The sequence below is a fragment of the Alexandromys fortis genome, unplaced genomic scaffold, assembly GCF_014885135.2.
Source record: "Alexandromys fortis isolate MF-2015 unplaced genomic scaffold, M_Fortis_MF-2015_v1.1 scaffold_75, whole genome shotgun sequence".
Classification (NCBI taxonomy): Eukaryota; Metazoa; Chordata; class Mammalia; order Rodentia; family Cricetidae; genus Alexandromys; species Alexandromys fortis.
Window position 1 is genome coordinate 4688719 of NW_026067956.1, and position 24693 is coordinate 4713411.

General features: G+C 44.5%; 1 long non-coding RNA gene across 1 annotated transcript; it reads left to right on the top strand.

Annotated features, from left to right (window-relative positions):
• The first annotated feature begins 3023 nt into the window (after positions 1–3023).
• Positions 3024–22019, top strand: LOC126507593 (uncharacterized). The gene is made up of 3 exons (XR_007593591.1): positions 3024–3369; positions 14742–14812; positions 21842–22019. It is a non-coding gene; the product is annotated as an uncharacterized lncRNA (long non-coding RNA).
• The last annotated feature ends 2674 nt before the right edge of the window (positions 22020–24693 follow it).

Below are 24693 nucleotides of genomic sequence, written 5' to 3' on the forward strand. Positions count from 1 at the left end.
CATCACTTGGAATGACAAAACATCAGCTGGAAGTCAACTCTGCCTTCTCAAGGCTCGACCTAGAGAACTCCATTCCGCGGCTCTGAAAGGCAAGGCCATTTCTGGAGTCCTGTGGTTAAATAAATTATTGGCGAAGCCTCGTCTGAACAATGCAGATACAAACACGACTCCTGTCTCCGGTTTTACAGAGCGAATGACCTCAGTGCGAAAGCGCCTCCGAGCAGCTGGAGGGGTAATGGCCGTCTGCTAAGCCCTTCATCAGGTGTGGGTGAGCCAACTGAGCCCTCGAGAAAACGGTTTCCACTTTCGACTGACTTAGGCTCTTCCTAGCACTGGCCCGGACCTACAGCTACTGCTACAACAAAGGTGTTAGAGTAAATAATAAAGGAAAGTAAGAAAGTGAGTTAAGGAGAGTATGGGGGTGGGGCTAGAGTGAAGCCAGTGTGAGCGGCTTGTAGGCGGCTCTGTCTGGGTTGGTTCTCTGTGGTGGGGGTGGGGGGAGAGAAGGGGAAGCGAGGACGCGTTTTAGCTGACCGGATTGACACCAGCTGCCATTCCTGAGCACACCAGTTGTGTTTGGTTACCTTCACCTCGTGAAGACGCCTTCCCTTAACTGCTAAAATTTGCAGTCTGTAAGGCCGCCCACCCGCCTCTTTCAAACCTGCCGAGGCCGCCTTTGTGGCTGCAGAGACTCCCAGGAGGGACGAGGGATGCCCCCTCGAGTTTCGTTAAGTCTTTTAAATTGTGTAGAACTTTGGTTGTTTGCGTGTGGGCGGAGTGCTTATCCAATTTCAGCGGAGCAAGAATTCCGTGGGCCTTGCGTCCCAAGAGGCCTTTGCGCGACCTTGCCGAGTTCTGGCTCTCCTAGCCAAGACTCCGCAGGGTTCTGCCACAGGAAGCCAAACTCGCTTCTGTGCCACCCTACTTTACTTCTGCAGGGTCCCAAACAGTCTTCAGACTTTAAGACCCAGACCCCACTTCCCAAGCAAGATTGATATAGTATCCACGTCTGCTTTTCCGGAGGTGGGGGAAGCCTCGCAGCCCAGGACAGATCCTGGCAACTCCTGGGCTTCCTCCAGGAACAGCCTACCCCCCACCTCGGCCAATCTTCGTGACCCCACACTCTGGCCTACGTCTAACGCCCTGAGGGAAGTGGCTGCGACGGACGCGCTCCGAGTGCTTTCGTTTTACTTTCGTTCCCCCTTCTCCGCGGCTGGGAAGACCGCGAAAGAACAACGTGGGACAAGAAAGCGGGTGTTTTGACAAAATAGCCGAGACACTGAGACTTAGCCAGGGGACAGGGGATCGGAACCATGACTGTGCCTTGACAAACTCTGATTCTTGCAGGGGTGGGAAGGATCAAGAGGCCCTGACTTGTTTAATAAAGGCAAAGAAACGTGGTTTGTAGATATTGCTGCCGTCAAACTGTCAAAGAAACGAATTTGCTTTCTTAAGAGGTTTGTTTTCCAAATGCTGAAAACATATCGGGGTAGAAAGGCGGGAAGGTGAGCAGCTAGGGCCACTGGATAAATTGCAAAGACAACGGAAGGAAATGCGCTTCAGCGCTTGACTCTACAGACCGCCAGGAGTGGGCGACCAAAGCCTGTCAGGCCTGCAGCTCCAAGCTTGGGAAAGGAAGCGACCACTACAAAAGTTCGCTTTATATTGTCTCGCTTCCTTTTTTAAGCAAGCACACACACGACCAGCTTGACACTCACGTTCTAATCCTTGGAATCTAAGGTCGTCTCCCTTAAAAAGGAAAAGAAAGCGGGCCTAAATCTGGAAAGGTTTGCCTACTCCAGGCAAACCTATCGCATCCCCAACTGGCTCTTGGGAAAGCGATGCCAGGTTTGGACCCGCCCCTCTACTCAACTTCGAATCTCCGCTCAGGGTGTTGGGGCCCCGCTCACAAGAGCTGGTGGCCCGAACTTGGGGTGGGGGGAGGTCCTTCTAGATTGTTCGTCACTCTCCAGTTGCCAGGAAAGGTCCGGCACGTTTCCTGTCCTCATCTCAGCTCAGCCTGTTTTCCTGAACCAGTGATCTATCTGGTGGCTACCTTATTTTATTCTCATCTCGAAAAGTCCAACTGCATTCTAAGACAACCACTTCGGGAAAGGACCAGAAGCCACGGAAGTTAATTACGCTTAAACCAGCCACTTGTGTTTGCCTTTATTGTGAGGCCTTCCTTTCGTGTGTTTACCGCCCTTCTTGTTTACACCGAGCTCAGCCTAGGCTTTAGGCCAGCAGGGAGCTCAGTTTCACTTCGGGGTTTGGAGGGGGCCTATCACGTCGTCCTGGGGGGGGGGGAGGAAGGGAAGGCAAGTTTTAATGCTTTGCCTCAAACACCCCTGTGACGGAACAGTAAGTCCCCAATAACTGTATTCCCCTTGTCAAGGATCGGGTCTGCAAACTCCGCCGTTTTTAAGCAAGAAAAAAGCTAGCGCAAAGCTAGCTGCACCTGCGGAGGGCGAACGTCCTTCCCGCGCTCCCCGCGCCCCGCGCTTTTGCCTGGGAGCGGTGGCGAGCCGCCCCCGCACCCCTCACGCCTGTTGGCCACCAGTGCGGGCAGCGAGGCCTAGCACCCAACGCCTAGCAGCCGCACGAGGGGGGCAGAGGGACTTGTCCAGGCCGTGGGCTCCCAGGCGAGGCCCAAACGCGCGCGCACTCTGCAAGCAGGGCGGTGGCGCTCCCAGAGATCGAGGGGGGTAGAGACGCAAGAGCGCGCAGGACGCTCGGGGCCACTCCGCACGAGGCGTGCGTGCGAGAATCCCCCGTCGGGTGGCGAGAGTGCCCGTACCCAGGTCGTGCGCACCACCCGGGCTCGCGACCCCAGCCACGAGCTGGGGAGCGCAGCTGGGCGGAGGCCGCTGCCACGGAACGGAGCGGGAGGCGCACAGCCCGGGGGAGCTGGTTTTCCCGAGAGGGCACGTGACGGGGTTGGCAGCGCCCGGGCCCAAGCTGGGGGGGAGGGGGACGTGGCGAGCAGGAGGCCGGGGGCGGGCGGCTGGCGCGCTGTGTACTTAGGTCGTGTGCTGGGGCTTTTCTCTCCAGGGAGGCTGCCGAGGGGCGGGGGAGGGGCCACCGCTCCGCCTTCTTCTTTTCGCAATGTTGACGCAATCTATAAATAGTGGAACAAAAGGACCAACTTCCTCGGAGCTTTGCTGAAACTGCACAAAAAATCGAGCTGGGGGGTTCCCTGGTCCCCGGCGTTGGGGCGGGGAGCGCTACGCCGAGGGAGGGGGCGGCGCAGACCCGACTAGGGGGACACCTGGTCGAGCGCAGCTACCGCTCCGCTCGAGCCCTGCGCTCCAGTGCCCCCGCTGGCTGGAGAGCTCGCCCGGACCAGGGGTCTTCCTCCGCCGCTGACAGGTCAGTGCGCGCCGCCCCTTTCAACACTGGCTTCTTTTTCTCCCTCCTCCAGCCTCCACTTTTAGAAGGGAATCGTGCGCGGGGGGGACGCAGAAAATAGAACGAGGCGCAGCAGGAACAGCCAAAATAATCTGTAACCCCAGCAGCGCGCACGGGGAGGGGGTTATGAGTGAGGGGCTCTAGGCGGCGATCTGTGCACGGCCCCCAGGAGAGACGAAGCTCGGCTTGCAGGGCTGGGGGTGCAGGGCGGGCCGCGGGGTGAGGGGAGGGGGCTCCCAGGAGGCCGTGTGTGCCTCTGGCTCCGCTTTGGGCGCAGACCTGCAGGGTCCGCCTGGTCCTCGGAGGGAGGAACCAGTGAGGCGCTCTGTTGCCGCTGCCACCGCGCCCCGGACTCTGGGGCCCACGCACCCTGCGAACCCGGAGTTTGGGGGCAGGGTGGGAGAGGGGGCACCCTGCGCTCCAGGGGCCGGACCTGAGCTAGGGAGACCGCTGAGTCGCCTTGGCGGGGGCGCGGAGTCAAGGAAGAGGGCGGAGCTGGCGCTGTTGACAGCCGTGCGGGCACTGGGAGGGTGAAAGTTGGGGAGAGGAGGCGGGAGAGGTGGGAGTCTGGCTGGGGGGAGGGGGGAGCGCGCGCGCGGGATTCGGAGGGGCGTGGATCACGTGACGGGCAGCCGCCCCCGCTACAGGCTGGCTGTAGGGGTGACGTCACCACCCTGCCTGCAGGGGGTGGCACTTCCGTTTTCTTTCCCCCAGGGCTGCTCCTCAGCTTCTGGCACCCTAAGAGGGTTGAGTAGTCGTCTGAGGTCATCAGGTGGTTTGGCAGCAACTGGGAGGCCAGCGCGGGGGTCTGAAGCTGGAGCCAGGTGACCCCTCGATTTGCCCCATTGTGCTTTCAGTGGGCGCGGGCGGTGCCGGGTGCCAGCCCCCTGCGGCTCCCTGCTCCTACAGGGCGGGGAGGGCTCTGTGCGGTCAAGGCTGAGTCTAGCCACCAGCTGCAGCTTGAGTCCAGACTTAGAGGGCCGAGGAACTAGGGTCTCACTCGCCGGACTCGCCCTCTGGGCGCCAGGTGGTTAGGAACCCATTCTGTGGCTGGGCTCCACAGCCCGGCTTGGTGGGTGTGTGGTCAGAGTCCTCACCAGTGGAGCGACTCAATTCCAGCAGTCCTTAAGAGCTATTTTGAGGAAACTCTGGGTTCTGGTGACTCAGCTCGGTGAGCGCTATTTATAGGTAGGTGAGTTAAGAACAGGGAAATACTCTTCGCTAGGATCAGTCCGCCCAATTACAGAAAAGATCTCTGTCTGTTAAGAAGCAACAATTAAGTCTTCCGAAAGAAAACTTTGGTTTTTAGAATATGTGTTGTAGTCAGGCGGTGGTGGCGCAGGCATTTAATCCCAGGACTAGGAAGGCAAGAGGCAGGCGGATCTTTGTGAGTTCGATGCCAGCCTGGTGTATGTGTTGAGTTCCAGGACAGCCAGAGCTACAGAACCTGTCTCAAAAAAAAAAAAAAAAGACACTGTTCAGGTGACAACTCAGAACAAGGTGAATGGAGAATTTTCCGGAGTAAATGGAGAATTTGGAAACTGTCATGACCATTAACTGCCTTTTGGATGGAGGATACTGAACCAGGAGTAAAGACCCAGTGGCTCTCCTAGAGAGTTGAAGCATAGAATACCCATATTGGAGAGAATGAAATCAGGGGAATCTAAATGCTAACAATGACCCTACACAATATTCTATAACAGGAAGGTGTGCATGACATTTATCTAGCATCAAAAGACTGCCCTGGTGGAATTATACCTTTCATGTTTATCACCAAATTTCTTCCAAGAAAGTGCAACGGAAACGTGTGTATTCTACCCTGCATTTCTTCACGAGTGTGTAAATACGCCACACAAGGCATTGCTTGTTTGGGTTTCATGATTTTCATACTTACATCCCACACTCTTCTCCAGCCCCAGCTTTAGAAATCTAGAAGGCATATGCTAGAGTGTAAGGCTGCCAGCCAGAGGCAAGAGTGGAGTGAGCTCTCTTAGCCTGCACAGCTCCCCATAAGTAGTGTGACCTGGCGTGTCTCTTGAAAGAAAGATGATGTTTTCCTGTGTGGCCAAAGTCAGGTTAGCTAAGAATAAAAAAGAGCATCCTAAGAGAACAAAGCAGAGTGCACACTGGGGCCTGCAGTCAGCTAGGTAGATGTGGGTATGGATGGTGGGAGGAAGAAAGCTGGACAAATAGATGGTCAGGTCTTCGTTATTCAGAGTAATCATGCTGAGGAATTTGTATTAGTGCCTGAATCTAAATTTTTATTTTTAGCATTTCAGGGTGAACAGATATCCTCTTGACAGGAAAAAAAAAGCGATGTTTTTTTTTTTTCCTCTCCTACAAATCAACGAAATTTAGCACAGAATTTCCAAGGGTGACTCTGTGAGTCAACTATTGTGATGTCTCAGCTCAAAACCTTTAGAAAGGAAAAACCTGAAAGTGTTTACTGGAAACGGTGGTCACGTGCCTTGTCAGGATCCTAGAGACTTAAAAACTGGAATGTGAAAGAACTGGGAGCTACGAAAGAATGAAAGACCGTGCTGGAGCCTCTGCTGTGTGCCCAGAGACAGGAGGACTGGAACGATGATTCCAAGAGAAGCCATTAGCGCTTTGATGGCAAGAGCTGCACAGGCTCTGGTCTCTGGGTGGGAGAGGAGGCTCCGACCTCAGGGCAGGAAAAGCAGCACATCATTTAAACTTTCCCAGGGGTGCTGGAGTCTGGCTCTCTGTGGTCTCTGAAATGTAGCTGGTGGCTAAAGCCAGGAGGAGGCTAAGAAGACCAGGAGGCTATCTAGTTAGCCAGGAACTCTGGGAATACGGTTAGGGCAAGTCTGGAGCTTTAAAGAAGCTAAATTAAAGTGATGGTGTCCTTTGTTCCTGGCTACCATAACATCAGTCCTGCTGTCTGAGAATAAAGAGAACTCTGTTGGTCCTTTCATAAGACCACAAAGAGCCAAGCATGGTGTCTAGTGCCTGTAACAGCCTCCATTTGAGAGGAGTTCAAGGCCAGAATGTACGACAGAATATAGCTGTCTCAAAATCAAAATGGACAGAAAAGACTTAGACTATTTGTGGAAAAGAAATCCTAAGAGTTGCATGTACTCCTCCCGTTTTTACAGTACATTCTGAGTTGTTTTTCTTTCAAATCGGTCGTTACTTGGCAAATGGGCTTAACTATGTCTAGGGAACTAAAAGTACCACCTTTATGTGAATAATCAAGGTAAATCACATAACCTTTAGAAACTGGTATCTTTTACAATTCACTTTAAGCTTCTATTATTTATGTGTCTTTAGTGTTAGGTTAAATATGCTTCCTTTTTAGAGATAGAAATAGTGGTTGGGCTACTATAATTCATATTCTAAAAGAGATAAAAAATATTCTTATAGTTGCATAATTATATTTATGAGTCAAAAGCACTATAAGTTCATAATATGTACATTTTTAAGTAAGTACATCCAGGGGCTGGAGAGATGGCTCAACTGTTAAGAGCATGTACGATTCTTCCAGAGCACTGGAGTTTGCTTCTCAGCACCTTTGCTGGGAAAACTCAGAATTGTCTGCCACTCCTATTCCAAGGACATCTGATACCTCTGGCCTCTGTGGCACTTACATGCACGTGCATGCGTGCGTGCGCACACACAAAATATAATTAAAAATAATAAAAGTAGATCTTTAAGAAATCAAGTATATACATATAGTGGACAAATACATATTTATGAGCCCTTTGTGGATCACTTAATGATTTTTTTGAAGTCCTTTTGTTTTTAAAGTCTCCTCTAGCAGGGATGTCTTTAATGCACACGGCACTCACACTGCAGTAACACAGTTTGTTATCGGGCCCCAGACAGTTCAACTTCTCTGTGACTTCACACAGCTGCCATGGAGGCAGCCCAGGGGAGCTTAAGTAAACACTTCCAGATGACATAATGCCGTCCTGAAGGAGGGACCTCAACCAAACTCTACCACACAGATTTGCACATGCTGTTTTTCCACATGCCAGAATGCTTGCTACCCTGGTGTGATGGCCTATTCCTGGTTGCCAACTTGACTACATCTGGAATTAACTAAAACCCAAATGTCTGGGTACACCTGTGAGGGAATCTTTTTTCTTAATTAAATCATTTGAAGTAGGAGGATTTCTAATCCACTTCTAATCCAGATCTTTGAGTGGGAAAATCCATCTTTAATCTGAGCCACACCTTCTGCTGGCAGCCTCTAGAGGACTTGGAAGAAGGAAGCTTTCTTGCTCTTTGCCAGCTTCCACTCCCTAGCAAGTCGATTCCTTCGCTGGCATTAGGCCAGCAGAGACATCCAACCTCAAGGGCTGAACAACTACTGGATTCATGGACCTTCCATTGGTAAACAGCCTTGTTGGCCTTGCTGGACAATGGCCTGTAAGCCACTCTGTATATACGCATACATAGATTCGCTCTGTAGGTTCTGTTCCTCTAGAGAACCCTGACTAATCACAGATTTGGGTAACAGAAGTGGTTCTAGAGCAGCAGAAGTGTGAGGATGGATTTTTTAAACATCTGGAATGGGCTTTGCGCTTTGCCAACTTAGACCTAAGTTACTGAAGCCTCCCCTGGGAACTTGGAGAGTACTGAGAGCTCATGGTGTGAACTGTTTTACAAACTTCAGGAGACAAATGAATCTGATTATCCTGATCCACCATGTGTGAGAAGCAACGGATTTGGTGAGTCTGTGTATAAAGCTTCCGACAATTTGTGGAAGAGTAAGGAAAACGCTGCTGCTGGTTGGCTGCTCCTAGCACGTCTGGATAGACTGACAAAGGAAGAGAATGAGCTCCGTGATGAGATTAACCAGCACCTAACTTCCAGAAATCTGAAGAAGGACAGCAGTGAACTCCGCAGTAAAACTAACCACACTAGCTAGTAGCAGCAATGTTCTAGCTACTGGTAATAAGAGCCAAGTATGGTCTTTTCATTAACTAGAATAACTCAAACTCCTTATGTTATTTTCCTTTACCTTTCTGAGTTCAAATACAATTTGGAGTGTTTGTGGTATGCATCTGTGTGTGCACCCATGCATGAGCTTGTGGAGCTCAGAGAGAGTGTTGGCTGTCTTTTACTGCTTGCTACCTTGATTTGTGAGGCAGTTTCTCACTAAACATTGAAGCTGGCCTTTTTGGCAAGACTGCCTGGATCTGCTGTCTCTATGTGTCAACACAAGTTTAGAGGTAGTGTGGTCACACCCAGTTTCTGGGTTCTGAAGATTCAGACTCAGGTCCTCTTGCTTGGGCAGCAAATGCTCTTGCCTACTGAGCCATCTCCCCAGGTTCTACAGTTTATTTTTGAAAGGAATATTTCAAAAGTCAATTAAAATACGTATTTCTTCATCATGTAAACAAAGTCTTACATTAAGCATAAGCCTTGATATGTCCTTTATGAATATGACCAAAAATTCATGGGTGGAGATTTGAATAGAAACTGAAAAAATTGCTGAGCATATAGGAAAATATTTCTGTGCCACAAATAACCTTAGTTATTACATACTGAAAGTAAAAAAAAATGCTATATCTGCATGTTTCAAAATTAGAGTCACCTTCATGAAAAGTGTGGTTACTAGATGTTTTATAATGTTTGGTTCTTTTCTGTAATCTTAATTTCATTGGTGGTTTGGCTCTGAGCTATATTTAAAATTTTGATGTTCTCAACAAACCTTAGCCCCATCCTGCTTCATTTCTGCTCTTCACTGGCTTCTTTTCCCCAGCATAGGCTCACAGGCACTGTATTTGCCGTGTGTGTGTGTGTGTGTGTGTGTGTGTGTGTGTGTGTGTGCGCGCGCGCGCGCGTGTGTGCGCGTGTACCGTGGTGCACACGTGGAGGTCAGAGGACAGCTTGCAGGAGTCAGGTCTTTTCCTTCCACCATGTGGGTCCTGGGGAACAAACTGAAATGTCAGACGTGGCAGCAAGCACCTTTACTCACTGAACCGTTGTGTTGGCTATGTTTTCATTAACTCTTGGGTGATGGTTAGTTAGATTAACAGTTTAGGGTTGTGCTGCCTTTGCTGAAAACTGCAAATTTTTGCCCGGTGGTGGTGGCGCACACCTTTAATTCCAGCACTCAGGAGGCAGAGGCAGGCGGATCTCTGTGAGTTCAAAGCTACCCTGTTCTACATAGCAAGTTCCAGGATAGGCCCCAAAGCTACAGAAAAACCCTGTCTGGACTCACACACACACCAAAATAAAAACTGTAATTTTTTTCTGTTTTTTTTTCCCTTTCTGATGAATATTGCTTAGAGGAAGGAGAAGGTCAGCATGATGTCCTCCTCCTGTTAAGCGATTGTGTGTTCTGCCCAGAAGTTGAAAAGGTTTTTCCTTCATTTCTTATGATCTTCTGCTTCTCCCACAGCTGGCTATGGGAGCCTAGAATCCCAGCTCTCAAAATGTATAGGCAGGAGGATCAGGAGATCAAGGTCAGCATCAGCCTGGACTACAGGAGACCTTATCCCACTCACACAACAAAAATGGCTTACCCAACATTGAAGATTATATACCCGTTTTCTCTGAACACTTTCTGCAGATCTTGTTCTCTCACTACTTTTCTGAAACTCTATAACATCTTGAAGTACATTTTTATTTCATTTATTTTATTATGTTCTTGATGAGTGAAACTGCAATGTGTCACTTTGTGTGACTTGTGTGGTGTCCTCTTTGCAGTTACTTTGGTCTGTTTCCTTCTTCATTTGTTGCAATTCCTGCATACATGCAATTTACCTGTTTCCTGGAACTTACTGAGCGCCGCTCTCTGTGCCAGGCACCTTTGCCTCTATAAAGTTTGTACTGCAGTGATGAAACAGATGAGTGTGACAGGGAGTGGTGGTGAGGAGAACCCAGATAAAAACTAGAAGGCAGGGGACACTTTGAGTGATTCTCAGCATGTGGACTGTAACCCCCACAGGGGTCACATATCAGATATTTACTGCACAATTCATAACAGTAGCAAAATTACAGTTATAAAGTAGCAACAAAATAATTTTAAGGTTGGGGATCACCACAACATGAGGAGCTGTATTAAAGGGTTACAGCATTAGGAAGGCTGAGAACCACTGCTTTAGACAGAGTCGTTAGAAGGCTATAAATCTTAATTTGAGAAGAGAACTGAATACAGAGAGCTAGTGAACTAGGCAAAGACCCAGGCAACTTAGATACTGAGCATAGCTTCTGCAAAGGCCCAGGGGAGAGCACTGTGTTCAAGACAGAGGGAGAACAGGCCAAGTGTCTTGCTCAGTGGTAGAGAGCTTACTTAGCATGGATATAAGCCTGGTTCCAGTCTCATAACAACAATATTTTTTTAAAAAGTCAAATGAATTATAAGGGAAAAGATGGGATATGAGACTAGGGAAATAGGTTTAATCACAAAAATTGTAGGCCATAGAAAAGTTTAGGTTTTGTTCTAAATGTGAGAAGCATGTTGATGGGAGCTGCTAAATATTTCAAGAGCTGCCACAGAGTAGAAAGATTGTACCTTGCCAAGTAATATTGGCATATGCCTTTAATCCCAGCACCCAGGAGACAGGGCAGAGGCACATGAATCTATGTGTCTGAGGTCGGTCTGGTCTACGTAGTGAGTTCCAAGCCAGCCATGGCCACATAGTGTGAGGCCCTATTTCAGGGCAAGGGAATGGAGGAAGGAGAAGGATTTGGCCAAACAGGTATAGGATTGAAAAAGAAAAACATTAAAGTAAGAGTAACCTCTGTTAGCAGCTACTGCTCTTGCTACTGGGAAAAAGGGGAGGGACAATAACTGGGAGAGCTGGGAGGGGGACGTGCTTGCCACTTGCTGCCCCTGTACTTAAGAGGTAGCTGGGGTGGTGTTTGGGGACTGGAAATGAAGCAATGCTTTTAGGTTCTTTCTGCTGTCTGACTTTCCCCCTCCTCTCCTTATTCATCATTGATGGGACATAGAAAGAGTTCAGTTGGGGAAGTAGGAGAAGATTTTTCAGAGCAGCCGCCATAGCAGCACAGAAGCAGGCTCTACGAGGGCTGACCGCTGAGAAGGGACATGAGCTGGCACAAGGAGGATGATGCTGATTTCAAGTTTAAATTTGTTTTATAATGACATTTTATTTTTTAAATTAGTTTTTAAGTCTATGTGTGAGTATATTTGGGTGCCCATGGAGGTCAGAAGATGGTGTCAGAGTCCCTGAAGCCCGGAATACAGTGTGAGTGCTGGGAACAGAACCCCCAGTCCTCTGGAAGAACAGCGAGTGTTTAACCACTGAGCCACCTCTCCAGCCTTTGTTTTAGGGTTTTTATAGTGAGTAGCATTTCACCATTGTTACTATAAACACACAAACTGCCTTTACACTCCTTGGTGCTTGTCCACAATAAAACCCATGAGCAATGAGAGTCAGTGTGGCTAAGTGCATTACACCCCTCCTGGAAGGAATGTTTACACATACCCACAGCCTCTAAACTGGAAATACATTCATGTGTTATAATATAAATGGTACTCACAAAATTGTGTGCTATAAGGACACTGAATATATTTTATATATTATATTTGTTTCTTCCTGAAGAAAACCAATAGTTCAACAAGGAGTTTTGAAGGCACTTCTTCACTTAGCCTTTTAAAATTGAATGCTCCAAGACTTCCTTGGGGTCTTCTGTTTTAGTATGTTGGAAGGAAAGTTTTGAAGGTTGTTTGTTTTTTTGTTTTTTTTTTTAGACAGGTCTCATGTAACCCAGACTGACCTAGAATTTATATAGCCGAAGATGACTTGGAACTCCCTGACTACCTAGAGGTGTTAGTGATCAAGCCCAAGGCTTTGAGCATACTAGGTAACCACTGTCCCAACTGAGCTACACTCACAGCCCAGAAGGAAAGTCTCTTAGGGGGGTGGGTCTCAAAATAACAGACAACATTCCATGCACTCCACTGGCTATAATTTAGTCAAATAATGACTATACCTAACAGGGAAAATAACATATGATGGTTCTCTATATGGCCAAAAGTGAGAACATGACTTTTGATGTCTAGCTCAGAACTGTTATTTGCTTTGGTGTTCACCACCGCCACTACCAGTACACAAATTCTCAACTGGGAAGTGGCTACCAAAAAAAAATCCTCAAACTATGCTGCAACTGAGGTTTTAATAGTATTGCATGGCCAAACTTCTGAAATTATAAACAGGAAGTCTGCTATATAAATGTCGGTAAAAGAAAGCATTGTAGCTGAGGTTTTATCTTCTCCATAATTTCATGCTGATGTGTGCTTCGGTGTGCACTAGAAGGGACGTAGAATGACGGCAGCACTCTGACAGCGTGGCACACGGGGAAGACCTGTGCACACCCTGCATGCTGGCACTCTGACAGTGGACCAAGAGGCTATGACTAATAGAACTGCTGTTCCGGCGCCACCACTAGAACCCGCGTCAGTATTTGCTGCCTGACTCTAGTGTTGTTGGAAGACAGTGGGTGGTGAGGGGGCCAGAGAACGACTTACTCTTACTTTAGCTATTTGAAAAGCTATTGTAGAAAATATGAGTTACACTTTTATGGTCTTATTCTGACGCCTCAGCAACCCTCTGGCTGTGTACTACCGCATTGATTCCTTCACGAGGCAACAAGGAATAGTTTAAGTACTGCAGAGATCCAGGGTAATTTTTCCTGCTTCTCTGTAAAGAATAAACTAGGGATTTTCCTAAAGCTAATTATTCATATTAACTATGTAATATGATTCCCATAAAAATTTCTATGAAAATGCCAAGACTTAAATGACTAGTGTACAGTTTTTATATTACTTTGTTTCTGAAACATTTTTACCAACATATAAATGATTTTATAACTTCATATGCTTTTCTTTAGGAAACTTTCTTGTTTTTAAGCTGAACATTGAGGGAGCAATTTATTAAAAATCATACATAATATTAATAATATAACAAAAACTATAGAATCTTTGTATCTAAGTTCCCTTGAAAGACCACAGACTTGGAAAACATCTTAGAAGACAAAAAGGCAGCCTGTTTTTGTCTATTGATAGTGTCTACTTCTTTTTTTAAGAGAGGATCTCACATAGCCCAGACTGGCCTCGAACTCATAATGTAGGCAAGGCTGGATGTAAACTGGTCTGCTTGCCTATACCACCTGAGTGCTAAGATTACAGGTAGCACCACCACCATCAATGTCAGTGTCCACTTTTCTGCCACACACACAACATTAAAGCACACAATGCATATGATACTTGAAGTACTGTTTTTTAATATAACTATATAGAGTAGATAGGTATATAAGAAAAGTTCATGCGTGTAAAATGAAATAAAAGCTATAAATAGAATGTGTAATGTGAAAATGAAGTAAAAGCTCTAAATAATTGCTAACAGTGTATAATATGAAGTGACTGAAAACTGAAATTTACTAGGATCGGAAAATATAGGGAAGAGGAAAAGGGCTTTTCTGTTAGATAAGGTGTCATTATATAGATCCATAGCTACCTCAAACTCATAATCTTCTCACTTTAGCCTTTCATGAGCAAACAACCACACCCAATTCAGGCAGACTTATATAAGTAATACAGTGTGTATATGTGTGTGTCTAATCTTAAAGCAGTGATGGACCTGGATTACCAGAGAAAAAAGATAATCAGATTTATTTATTTTTCAAGACAGGGTTTCTCTATAGCTTTGGGGCCTGTCCTGGAACTAGCTCTTATAGACCAGGCTGGTCTCAAACTCACAGAGATCCGCCTGCCTCTGCCTCCCGAGTGCAGGATTAAAGGCATGTGCTACCACTACCCGGCAATAATCAGATTTATTGACTGGCTTGCTCAGTATATGTTCAACACACTAGACAGCAATGAACAAAACTGCTGAGGAGGAAGAAAGTAGTTATCTCCCAAGCATTCTGAAAGGCATAAATACTGGAAGTTAGGCACAGTAGCTCACATCCATAATCCCAACACTCAGAAGACTAACAGAGGAAGAACAAGAGTTTGAGGCTAGCCTGGGCTGTATAAAGAGTTGGAGGCCAGCTGGCTGTTCTGCTTTCTTTCCTGGTGTTGTCACTGAAGGAAAAAGACATTATCATACTTACTCACTTTTTCCAGTGAAGCAGGTTTTCCTTATGTGCCCAACTACACATCCCTCGGGTATCTGATTAAAGCGTTTTCTGCCTGTACTGGTTGAAGGAGAAAGAGGTATAGTGAGGTAAGGCTCAAGGGTTGGTACCAAGGGGCAAGAGGCTGTTAGGAAGAGGTAACTAAAAGGAGAAACAAGTTTAGTGATGGCTTATCTTTATCCATGGGAGGGAAAGAAAATAATAAAATCAACAAAGATTGTAACCTTGGTGTAAAATTTTGTCATCAACAGTTGAAAAATTAGAAGAGATATCCTGACGTGGCGTGAGGAAGAGGAGAGAGAGAGGAGAGAGAACAGTGATGGTAAGCTATCAGACCTTTTGATAAACATATGAAAGTTACTGTAATAGAAAAACTGGAATTCCAGGAATTGAAGAGGGGATCGAATGAGCATCAAGTGGCTCATTATGAACTTTGATTGTAAGATTATCAGTTTCAGACTAATTGCATGCATACCACATGGTTCCCAATCACAGTATTCTAAAACAAGCAAACTAAAATCTATAGTCAGCTGAGCAATGATGCCCGAGGAGAGGGGTGGGAGGGGAAAGATTATGAAGAGGTTGGGAACGCTCAGGGATGATGGATTCCATCAGTTTTATTTCATTTTCTTGACTGACTTTGAGTAAGAACAGATACTTTGTATCATTCCTGATCTTAGAGGGGAAGCATCTTTAGATAGGTCTTTGTGACAGACTTTGTAGAGGTCTTTGTGTCTGAAGAAGTACCTGTCCATGTTAGTTTGCTTTCCAGTACTGTGACAGAATACCTGAAAATTCCAACTTAAAAGGCATAGGTCCACACCTTTAATCCCAGCACTGGGGATGCAGAGGCAGGCAGATCTCTGTGAGTTTGAGGCCAGCCTGGTCTACAGAGTGAGTTCCAGGACAGCCAAAGCTACACTGAGAAACCCTGCCTCTACAATAAACCAAAAAACCAAAGAAGAAAGAAAGAAAGGAAGGAAGGAAGGAAGGAAGGAAGGAAGGAAGGAAGGAAGGAAGGAAGGAAGGAAGGCAGGCAGGCAGGCATAAGGCCTTTATTTGGCTCATGGTTTCAAAGGGTTCAGTTGGTGGTAATTTGACCCTGACCCTTCGGGTCTATAGTAACACAGTGTACCAGGACAGAAGTGTACAAGTTCCATCCACCTCAGGAAGCAAAGAGAGAGGGGGGAAAAAAACCCTTTCTGGGCATGCCTTCATGGGCTCTACTACCTCCCAGCTGTCCCACAAGCTGCAGATCATACCTGTATCACATAGGCCTTTGTGGATGCTGTATGGGTTCAGAGTACATTATTAGTCGCCTGAGAGGCGGTGTCTTAAAGGTCCTAGGATTTTGTCTTCCTGTTGAGGTAATCAGATTTTTTTTTTACTATGATGAATTTAATGTTTTTATGGTGTGCGTGCATGCATGTTAGGGTATACGCATGGAGGTCAGAGGACAACTTGTGGGGATCAGTTTTCTCCTACCACTTGGATCTTAGGGATTGAACTCAGGTCATCAAGTGAGCCATCTCATCAGCCCTGAATTTGTTAAACAAGCCATGTATTCGTAGGCTAAACATCAGCTAGTAAGAATACTACCCTTTGTAGAGATTGCTGAATTTGATTTTGTAATATTTTCTTTGGAATTATCACATCTGTATTCGTGAAAGAAACCAGCCTGGAATTCTTTTTTGTAATATCCTGATGTGGTTTGGGTGTCAGGATAATGCTAGCCTCAAAGAATAAACTAGCAAGTAACTTCCCCTTGCCAGTGTTCTAGAAGTTTGTGCATAATTGGTACATTTTAGCCTCAATGTTTGGAAAAATCCATGAATGTCTTTGTGGGAATGTTTTTAACTAGAAATTCGATTTTCACAAAATTCTTCAGGTTATCTCTGTCTTCTTGAATGATCTTCTAAATAACCATTTCAAGGAATCTAATTTCATCTAAGTTCTAGATCTACCTTCTAAAACTTTCTATAATATCCCTTGTGATTTAAACTACCATGAAGTTATAACAGAACACCTTAATCCTTTTTGCTCCTTTGAGAAGGGGTCTCCTGCAGCCAAGGCTGGCCTCCTGGGCCAGTGTGATTAACTTGTAACTTCTTGTCCTCAACCTCCCAAGTGTTGGGGTCATAGATAACCCCACCACACCACCACTCATATTGTCAATGCCTTTCTTCTTATTTTTTTCTAATCATGCTTGACTAAAAGTTTATCAATTCATTGATTAAAAAAAATCAGTGCTTCATTGACACAATTAACTGATTTTCCTTTTTCTTTGGGTGTATGTTTAACTTCGTTGCTTTAATAAGGTAGGAACCAAGTTCATTGTCTAACACAGGCATTTTATCTTTAAATGTCACGCTTCACAGTTTGCTTTAGTGAAATGCCACAAAATTTGTGTTTTTATCTTCATTCAGTTCAAAATGCAAAATGCCCCCTCCTCCCCCGAGACAGGGTTTCTCTATGTAGCTCTGGCTGTCCTGGAACTTACTCTGTAGATCAGGCTGGCCTCAAACTCAGAGATCTGCCTGCCTCTGCCTCCCAGGTGCCACCACTGCTGGGAAAAAAATGCCTTCCAATTTTACCCTGGGTTCTTCTTTAATCAGTAGGTTATCTAGAAGTATTTTAGTTCAAAATACTGAGATTTTCCATATAACTTTCTGTTACTGATTACTAATTTAATTCCATTGTGGTCAGAGAACATACTTCTCACTACTTAAATTACTTAAAATTTACCAAGACATGTTTTATGGCTTAGAATATAGGCTGGTAAATTTTTTCTATAAAGGTTAAATTGGTAAATATTTTAATTTTTATGGGACACAAAGACTCTGGCATATATTTTCTTTCTTTGTTAAAAAAAAACTTGAAAATATTAAGAGCCTTCTTTGTCCACATCCTATACAAAAACAGGCTGGAGAGGCTACTGTGCCGTAGTTTGGTGACTTTGTGTTTCACACGCCATTTTGAAGAGAATGTACCTTCTGCTATTGTTAGTAGTTGCTCCAGGAAAGTAAAAATTGTAATCCAGTTAGTAGTGTCAATTTAACTTGTTACATTTATACTTGCTCTAGCAATTTACTGAAGGAGATGTCAAAATCTGGCTGGGGATTTGGCACTACAGTGGTTCCATCAGTAAAGTACTTGCCCTATAAGGACAAGGAACTAAGTTGAGATCTCCAGAATTCACGCACAAAGGGCTAGAGAAATAGCTCAGTAGTTAAAAGCACTTAATGCTCTTGCAGAGGACCTGGGTTCAGTTCCTAGACCCCCCCCCCCACATCAGGTAGCTCATCACTACTAGGAACTCCAGTTGTAGGGGCTCTAAGGCCTTCTGGCTTCCTGAGCACCTGTACCCACACGGTGCACCGAAACTTACCAAAGCACATAAACATGTACACCATAAAAAATTAAAAATAGCTGGGCATACTGGAGGTGGAACAGGTAGATCCCCGAGGCTTACTGGCCACCAAGATCCCCCAAGTTAGCAAGCTGCAGATTCAGTGAGAGACTCTGTCTCAAAAACTAAGGTAGAGAGTAACGGAGGAAGACACCCAACATATACCCCCTGGCCTTCACACACACAAGCACACACCCACACAACATTGGCCACACCATTCATATTCATTCATTAATTCTCTCTCCTCCTCCCTCTCCCCCTCCCTCCTTCCCTCCCTCCCTCCCTTTTTCTGAGTCTCACTAGCTACTAGAATTCACTATGTAGACTAGGTTGGCCTCAAACTCACAGAGATCTGCCTGTCCCTATATCTCGAGTGTTGCGATTTAAGGCATGTGCCATAGTGCCTGGCTGTTCTTTATTTGTATTTGAGACAAGCTCTTACTGTGTTGTCAGGCTGACCTCAAATTCCTTGGCTCAAGTAACTCTTCTTGATTCAGCCTCCCTTCTAGCTCTACAGGTATGTGCCACTGTCTTTCCACTATTGTTATTTTCTTAAACATTTGTTTATTTGTATGTATGTGGGGATGAGCATTCCACAGTACACATGTGGAGGTCAGAGGGCAGCCCTCAGAAGTAGCTGTCTCCTTCTACCATGTGGGTTCTGTGATGAAACTCAGACTGTCAGGCTTCTCAGTAAGTGTCTTTATCCTCTGAGCCATCCTGTTGACCCCACTGTTAGTAGTTTTGTTTAAATATTGATTGCCTTAAAGGAGAATTAAATACTAAGAACAACTCTTATATGTCTGTGTCTTAGTTAGGGTTCCTATTGCTGTGATAAAACACCATAACTATAAACAGCTTGTGGGGAAAAGGGGTTATTTCATTGTACAGCTTGTAAGTCCATCACCAAGGGGAGCCATGGCAAGAACTCAAGGCAGGAATTGGAGCAGAAGCCATGAAGGAGTGCTGCTTACTGGCTTGCTCCTCCTGGCTTATTCAGTTTGTTTTCTTATACTTCCACGACCACCTGTTCAGGGTGGCACCCCCATAATGGGCTGGGCCCTCCCACATCAACCAAGAAAATGCCCTATCAACTTGCCTACAAGCCAATCCTATGAAGACATTTTCTTGATTAAGATTCTTTCTTCCCAGGTGACCCTACCTGTGTCAAGCTGAGACAAAAACTAGCTAGCACAGCCTACCAAGGTAGTTAACCATTTCTGTCTCTTTGTGTACATCTGCATGGTCCCACGCAGTGTCGTTCTCCTTTGTGTTTATGCCTGTGAAGGCTAGAGGTCTTTCCTGACTGCCCTCCACTTCCTTTGTTTTTCTGAGGCAGTGTCTCTCGCTGACTCCTTAGGCTGCTGGCCAGAGACCTCCAAGAACTGTGCCTGTCTATTTCCCTGCCCTAACCCCACTTCAGTGCTTAGGTTACACGTGTGAGCTACCATAACTGGCTTTTATGTGTGTCCTAGAGATCTCGGCTCTGTCCTTGACCCACAGGTACTTCACCAACTAGGCCATCTCCCAGCTCCCATTTTCCATATGTCTGAAGGACTTAAATATTTCTTTACTGTGGCCTACAATGAAGAGCTATCTTACATTGGCTATTTCTAAACACATCTTTATTTTGAAATACTCCTTTGGCTGAGAATTTTTCCTAGCTTTTTTCAAGATTTTATCACTGGTTTTAAACAATATGGTTATATGTGTTTTGGCTTAGTTTTCTTATTATTTTTGAGTATTTTGAATCTGTGCAGTAATAGTTTTCAGCAAATTCAAAGGTTTGGGCTAATAGTTTTCTTATTTCTCTTTTACCAGTGTATCTCATCTCCTTTCGTTGCTCCAATTACATGTATATGAGATCCCTGGAAATTTATTTCACAGCTCATTGATTCTCTTGTCATTGATGTATTTGCCAGGCGGTGTTGGTACACACTTTTAATCCCAGCACTTGGGCAGAGGCAGGCAGATCTCAGTGAGTTCGGGGCCAGCCTGGTCTACAAAGCAAGTTCCAGGATGGCCAGGACTGTTACACAGAGACACTCTCTCTCAAAACAAACAGACAAATTAATGTCTTTACCTTTCATTATTTTTTGTTTGTAACATTTTACTTTTAATTGTTTGGTTGGTTGGGTGGGTGGGTGGACTGACCTCTGACCTCAGAAGAGGTGTCAGATCACCTGGAGCTGGAGGCCCTAGACAGCTGTGAGCTGTCCCATGTGGAGGCTGGGAACCAAACTCAGGTCCCCGCTTCAGGGGCAGTACCCGCTCTGAACTGCTGAGCCACCTCTCTAGTCCCCAATTCTTTCACTGTGGATACTTTCTGTGGCGGGGCCTTCAAGTTTACTAGTCTTGTGCCACATCTAATTTGCCCTGAATCACATTTAGTTGAATTTTTCCATCCCAAACATTACAGTTTTCATCCCTCAATTTTTTAAAAAAATATGTTCTATATCTCTACTCTTCAAACACATGTCATTATTATAATACTGTTTTATGCCCCTTTCAGGGCACACATGTCCATATAAGGCCATTTTCATTTGATTGGGTGTTCTCCTCATTATGGGTCACTTTCTCAGCTTCATTATATATCCAGTAGTCTTTAATTAGATGCTAGGCATGTTGGTAGACATTCTTCTATTTCTATAAACATTTCTAAGCTTTATTCTGGGATGCAGTTACATGACTTAGAAAGGTTTGATCCTTTGGTCTTAATTTTATCAGAGTTCAGTCTACAGCTCACTGTGTAGGGAGGAATACAATGGCTGAATAAATGCAGCAAGGTAATCTTTTAAAGTTAGGATTTAGATAAGCAAACGGCTTGCTAACTGATCCTAGAACATATTTAATACCATTTCTGATTTTAAAAATGAAGAGAGACATCATTTCATTAAAAATTATGCTCTGAACCAACAAAAATAATTATACTCTGAAAATTTTAGGTATGAGAAATTTAGGGCACTGGACATTCCAGAAGTTCTTTGTGAGTGAAGGTGACTTTGGATTTAGAATTGCCCTGAAGCAGTGCATAAAATTGTGAATATAGTGTTAAAAATACAGACATGGGGAACAGACTTGACCATACACTGCAACTTAATCCTACCAAACTAAAATATGCAGAAGCCAGGAGAATTATATAGCTGCACTGGATACTGTCTCTTTTCCTGTTGCCTCACAGTCTCCAAGTGGTTTCAAAATGAATTGACTAGAAGGTGGAAAGGGGAAGGGGTAGGTGACATAGTTGTATTTTATTTAAAAATGTATAAAATTAAAAAAGAAAGCATGGTGACGCACACCTTTAATCCCAGCACTCAGGAGGCAAAAGCACACAGATCTCTCAGTTCGAGACCATCCTGGCAAAGCAAATTCCAGGACAACCAGGACAGCCAGTGCTACACAGAGAAACCCCTTTTCAAAGAAAAAAATTAATTAATTAAAGACATATAAAAAAGAAAAAATGAATCACCTGAGACAGTCACAACTCAGGGAGACTCTTGTAAGATCCTTGCTTGGTTCTATCTGCATGTGTGAGCTTATTAATACTAGAGTTCTATTGTTTTTGATTAAATATTAATAATAATGCTATCCTAAACAGATTCCAGTACTAAAATTAAATTCTACCTAACTCTTTCATGTGCACACAGCAGACCATTGAACGGGCACAAGCCAACAGAATTATTCTTAAGCCTATAGTTGATGGCAAATTCTAATGTTCTGAACAAAATCTAGTCTCTAACAAACTTGGGTCTACTCTTTCCCTCCCCTGAAATATTAGTTTCAGGGGATGCACACGTTGTATGAAGCTCTTTTGTTTTACTAAATCAAACATTTATCACAGGAGAATCTCTGTTTGGCCTACCAGTTGAAATTGAATCACCTCTACAGAGTAAAACAGGGTGACTGGGCTTAACCCTTCTCCTTTTTACATTTTCCTTTTAGAAATAATAAAAACCGGGCTGGCGGTGATGGCTCATGCCTTTAATCCCAACACTCGGGAGGCTGAGGCAGGTGGATCTCTGTGAGTTCCAGGACAGGCTCCAAAGCTACAGCAAAACCAGGTCTCAAAAAGCCACAGCTTAAAAAAAGAAGAAGAAATAGATAATAAAAACCCAGACTCTGCTGAATGGTTTTGTGACCCTATTCTTTCTTCTACCAACAAAAGAGGAATTTTTATTCTAGCCTTCTCACGTCCAATACCACATTTATGCCTCTTATTTTTTTTCTAAAATTATCCTGACTTGAGCTGAATGACTGATTTGCTAAGCATTAGGGACAAGAAAATTCTCATGTTCTGCTCTGTTCCTTGGGAAACACCCCAAGTTTTGTCTGTGTGTCTCCTATGGTAGTATGCTCAGTGTAAGGTCTACCCTCTTAACAGGCTTTTAAGTATACCAAAATGTTCTTAATGTATTAATTCTGAGAATTGGGGGTCTTTAAAAGTTACACTTCCCCCAAAAGAAGGAAAAAGAAAGGAAAGCCAAAAGGGGAAGGGAAGAGTTGGGGGAAAGGAAAGGGAAGAGACTAGTTATGCACTGGATGGTGTGAGTGGTTTGAGGAGGGTACAAAGAGTCTCTTATACCTGGAAAGACCCTCAGTGTGGTGCTTGAATCCATATTTTTACTACAGCGTTGCCATCATTTGTCAGCATGGGCCGCAGTCCCCCGATGTTACACTTGGACGTAAAGAATAAAGTTATTCCAGCCAGACAGTTTGCAAAGCAAGGTTGGGTGCTACAAGCCTGTAATCTCAGTGTTTAGGAAGCTGAGGCAGGGGGATGGTGATTTAGAGGCCAGCCTCCGCTACAGAGACCCCATCTCAAAATTCCTTATTCATAGACAGATGAAAAAAATGACTACTCCTTGGAAGGTGAGGTATGGCCCTAGTCACGTGAAGTCACTCTGTTTGCAGAGCACGACTGTCTTGTGCAGCTGTAATGATGAAGTGTGCGGTGATTCAAAGGGAGGCTTCTGAACACTCGTTCTGACTCTCAGTTTCTGTGACACGCTCATGTTCAGGGGAGATAGGCATCAATTATTCTACTCCACAGCCTTCTATAGATAGCCTGGCTAAGCTGTAAAGGAAACTAAAAGGGAATGTTATACAACCACAAAACGGCCTAGAACCTTGCCTCTAAGAGTCCAGCTTGGACCACCGCAGGGGTGGGGAATGGGACTGTTTCTGTGGACCCAGAGGATTAAAAGCCACTAGAGGAGGAAAAAAAAACACGGGGGCTCTTCTAAAATATCATGTTACACTCAGACTTTGGAAAAAACAGCATAATCACTATACTTAAACCAATGGAGCATTCGTGCTAAATTTAGGACAAAACCTAAAGCTAAAGAAAAGCTAGTCTGGGCCAGATTTTTAAGGCACCTTTTCACTCTCCTAGTAACCATACTTTTGCTTAAAAAACAAAAATAAAAATAAAAAAAAAAAACAACCATTTGAGGTGCAGTAGCCTTAATGACTACACAGACCTTTGCTGGATGGAGATGGAGAGCAATGATGGTTACTAACATTATGAATATATTTAACACCTCTAAACTGTATACTTAAAATGTGTTGGATTTATTTTTATGTTATACCTGTTACATACAGTCTTGTTTTCTGTCAGATTTATCTTGGTTTTTTTGTTTCTTTAAAATTAGGCGTACCATCTCTATCTATTTTCCTGACTTCACAGGGACTTAAGAGTTAATAGTATGGGGTCATCAGCTAACTAAACATCAACAGCAAAAATTTAAAGACCAAATTAAGATAGGGTTCTTATGAACATAAATAAATAAATAAATAAATAAATAAATAAATAAATAAATAAATAAATAGTGTTCCCTTAAAAGCTATAAACTCACCGGTTTGCATAAGTTTTTTCAGAGCTGTCTGTCTTTAATAGTCGCCCTAGTTTAAACAGTAGGGTTCTGACACATTCTATCTGATTCCTACTGGTCTGTTCTAACAAACCCTACACAGTGAGGATAGAAATGCAGCATTCGACTCAGCTGTCCTGACGAACTGGTCACGTTCTCAGCCATGGATCCCAGGAACCATAATTCCAATTTCACTTCTGTGTATTAAAAATCAATTAAGAAAGTCAAGCTCATAGACTCCTGATTTCCTGTCCTTCTCAACTCAGGACCAAATGCACCCCAAATCACTGAAATCTCTCGGTCAATCAGGTATAATCTGAAGTTTGCTACCCAACATAAAGTTTTACTCCCCCAATTAGTATTTTTACATTTATTAATTTTGTACATGTGTGCAGAGTGTGGGATAATGTATATGGGGATCAGGCCATCTGTTTGGGCAGCAAGCACCTTTATCCCCTCCACTCTTTTAGACATTATTTTTGCAAAAGTAGCAAGTAAGTTTATCCAGAGCAACAGGGTAAGACAGATTAAAACAGAGATGTCAACAAGATTGACGTGGGACTCATCAGTGAGAATACTCAAGGGCCTCAATTTTTTTTTAATAAGCTGTCAAGGACAGGTTCATTTTTATTATTTCTGAGTCTCTTTTATAATCTAAATTTACTTCCCAAAATCTAGGAATTTTACTAGATGGGACAAAAAGTGAATGCCAACTCCTGGTATATATTTCTAAACAAATATATAATTCTGGCTGTCGCCTTCTAAGAGGGGTCCTGTCAAATTAATCTAACCAGAAGAAAGCCTAGACTCTGAAGGGTTAAGTTATAAAACTACTAAGGAAGCATTAAAGAGCCTATTAAGGCTCCTCAGCAAGTGGGGACTCTGTTGTCATCAGCGCTGAAAGTAATAATGGTCACATTTAAA